Below are 3,839 nucleotides of genomic sequence, written 5' to 3' on the forward strand. Positions count from 1 at the left end.
AAATAAACCTTTGAAAAAACCTTTCATGCCCAGAAAGTAAAATATCTTTCTCTTTTAGGTAGCAGGACTACACAGGAGTAGTTCAAAAGAAAGAAAAGCATAATTCATAGATTAAAAAGAACAAATTCAAGTTTGCATTAGGAAAGAAACGTAGGAAGTGAGATATGAGAAGTCCCACTAGACTTGGAAGTGATCTGCCAACTGTACTTGTGGTAAAAATTATAATATATTTAACATCTAAACCTATTCAGTCTTTTTTGTTTGTTTTTGCTGAGGCAATTAGGGTTAGGTGACCTACCCAGGGCCACACAGCTAGGAAGTGTTAAGTATCTGATATTGGTGCTCTATCCACTGTGCTACCTAGCTGCTCCATGTATTCAGAATCTTTAACTCTGTAAAGTCCTCATTTGTACCTATGTACGTAACATGTAATTTGCTTTAAGTTGTTCTGTCTGGTTTATTTCAATTTGTCACATTACCCTTTGAAAGTTTTAAACCATTTGGATATTCATTAAGGAAAACATAGATGTTTCCAAATGTTAGTCAATACGTAGAGTGAACTGGTAGCTGACTGTGATGATGGTGACAATGATCTCAGCTTTGGCGCCCACAAGTTGGGCTGAGATAGACAGTGGCACAAGACCTAACAATGTGAACTGAAGCCAAATATGGCCATGGAAGACTTTTCCTACGAAGTTTCATCAAAAGTTTCCATTAAAAGCTATTACTTTCCATTTAGATATAATCAGATTATTAAAGATGAGATCAATCTTATGTTAAGGAAATATTCAGTCATCTTTTCATTTGCAACATTCATTTTTAAAATTCTAATAGTTTTAATTGTAATACTTGTTTGTTGAAACAAAAATTGAAAACAGGTACACAGAAGTCAATTATTAAATGTGTATTAAAAGCAAAAAGGGTTTCCCCAATAACAAACAAACCAGTTCTGAGTTTTTCCCAAGACTTTAATAGCTCCAGCATCTTCAGTATTTATAAAAATACAAAAGAAAAAAAAGTTTTTTTTTTTTAAAATTAGATGGCAAATCTGAGCCTTGTAGTAATGATGGATGGTAAAGGACATTTTACATAGATAGGAGATTGTTCCAAAATAGGGACCAAATACTTCTAGAATGAAATGACTTCCTAAGCAATCATGCTCAATTTATTTTCTTTCAAAACCTAGATACCATTAAGAAATGTCTGGTGTTCTTGACTATGTTTTTTAAATATCTCCAGTCAAGCTTTGGGGCTATCATAGGCTGTGCTTACTATGGAGAGATTTCAAACAGAAGCAGCACATACTTGACCAAAATTAAAAGGCTGCTTTTCTGTAATCCAAATACTTCAGAAAGCTCTTCTTAATGTTTATAACCAGCCAACACTGAATCCTTCCTAAGAGTTATTCAGGTGTCATAGAACTAATCACAGCCTGACCTGAACTGCAGAGGGAGAAGTCTAGTTATAAATGGTATATGACTGAAGATCTAATGCTCTCAATGTGCAGCTTCTTCTAAACCAAAACCTCAAAGCTTTTTTTCCCCAATAAGTAAGCACAAACTCCAAGAAATACATAAAGAGCCAAAGATATTACATATATCTCTATTTTTGCCATGCAAAATTGATCACTTGATTTTTGATTTTTATCATAATTTCTCATTTCAAAAGGAAAACTACAATTACAATGCTTTGCTATTCAAGTTGTTACTACAAAACCTCTACTACCCCAAAATTCTGAATAGATTTAGATGTTAAATATATTCTAATTTTGCTCCAAACTTAGAGTAAATAATAATAATAAATAAATAAGTAAATAAGTAAAAGAAAAAAACCAAATTAATTCTGTTTCTGAATGTTCGAGTATTTGATTTGTCTTTTTTTATTTGGTTGAGACTTTTTGTTGTTGTTGTTTTTTTGGGGTTTTTTTATACTATTTAAAAAAATATACTGAGTTTAGGTTAAACACTCAATGATGAAATGAATCTCAGCATAGATGTCACACACCAGTAGGAGTAGCATGGTACTCTGCTGTTGCATGTTAACTCCCAGCAACCCAAGTACAATGTGCTTGAAATCCCTTCCCAGTACTAAATGGTATGTTGATTTTTTAATAATTAAAAAAAACTGAGTAATACTGCATAGGAATACCAGAAACTTACTCATTAGAAAAATTACATTAAATAAGAAATCCATTTTCAGACCTCTGTTTGCTACATTTACAGCATGGAACAATACATACTCTAAAGAGGAGTATGAAAAAGCAGTTTCTAGCACCCAATACCAGAAAGTAGCATGGCCTGCCACATGAGAGTAAAGAGAAGAGTGAATAGGAGGAAATAAGAGGGGGAGAAGAAAAGAAGTTAGAAGAATTTTTGTTGTTTCATTTCTAGGTTTGGAACTGACTGGACAACCAGTTCAGTTCTTCATAGAACCTATTCCCACTACTGGCACAGGTGGCTTAGATGTACCAATTTCTTGTGACAAAGAGAATGTAATCTGTGATTTCATTCATGGCATTGGGAAGAAGCTGTTTGTTTGTAAACATTAATTTTAACAAAACATTATTAATGACTTCTCTTAGCTTATCCTCTACCATCATTCTCATCAATTCTTGAATTTCATTCACTCATTCTCAGTCATTACTATCAACCACAAAAATCAGCCCTTGTATGTTCTGGAAGTAATGGTGCCATATGGGTCAGACCTTGTCCTGGATACCTACATCCCACATCATGAAGCTATTTTTTTTTTTATTCTACAGTTTCTACAATGAAATCTATAGTGGTAATAGTAGTTACTATTTTACCCAGCTTCGGTTTGTACTAAACAGTTGTCTTTTCTTCAGCATCCACATTTCTTTTTTGCTAAAGAGGGTCTTGAAGAGGTTAACAAATATATTCCACATGTTCCAAGTATAATGTGTTGAATGTTAACAAAAGTAATCTCCCTGCTCCTGAGCCTCCTCACTCATGAGTAGCTTACTCATGAGCAGCTGCTCTTTCTTCTTTTTATTGGCTCTTCAGACATTGGTTTCATCCCCACAATTTGGCGGTTCCGGACAGCTGCCGTGTCAGTGCCATGGGAAGGCAGTAGGGCCATTATTTCTTTTTTTTCCTTGTTTTTCCCCCAAATACATGTAATAACAATTTTTAACATTCTTTTTTTCCACTTAATGGTATTTTATTTTTTCCAATTACATGTAGTTTCAACATTCATTTTTCTAAGATTTTGAGCTCCAAATTTTTTCTCCCTCTTTCCCCAAGATAACAATGTGATATAAATCACACATGTACCATCATTTTAAACATGTTTTCATGTTTGTCATGTTGCAAAAAAAAGAATAAAAACAAAAGGATAAAACTATGAGAAAGAAAAAGCAAACCAAAATTTTTTAAAAAGATGAAAATAACATGCTTCAATCAGCATTCAGTCTCCCTGGTTCTTTCTCTGGATGTGGATGGCACTTTCTATCACAAGCCTACTGAATTCTCTTGGATTGCTGAGAAGAGCTAAGTCCATCATAGTTGATCATCACATAATCTTGTTATTGTATATAATGTTCTGGTTCTGCTCACTTCATTCAGCATTAGTTCATGTAAGTCTTTCTTGTAGCACAATAGTATTCCATTACATTCATATACCACAACTTATTCAGCCATTCCTCAATTGATGCACATCCCTTCAATTTTCAATTTTTTTCTATCACAAAAAGAGTTGCTACAAACATTTTTGCACATGGGGATCCTTTTCCCTTTTTACAATTACTCTTGCTATAACTGTATTTATCTCTTGTTTATCCCAACTTCTCCTTTTATCCTGTCCCTTCTCAAGTGTTTTGT

The 3,839-nt window shown here is 33.6% G+C and overlaps 1 pseudogene; it reads right to left on the bottom strand.

Moving 5' to 3' along the window:
- Nucleotides 1–322: 322 nt before the first annotated feature.
- Nucleotides 323–3,487, bottom strand: LOC116419774 (annotated as a pseudogene).
- Between the last annotated feature and the right edge of the window lie 352 nt (nucleotides 3,488–3,839).

This window comes from Sarcophilus harrisii, chromosome 1 (assembly GCF_902635505.1).
Source record: "Sarcophilus harrisii chromosome 1, mSarHar1.11, whole genome shotgun sequence".
In the NCBI taxonomy this organism is placed as follows: domain Eukaryota; kingdom Metazoa; phylum Chordata; class Mammalia; order Dasyuromorphia; family Dasyuridae; genus Sarcophilus; species Sarcophilus harrisii.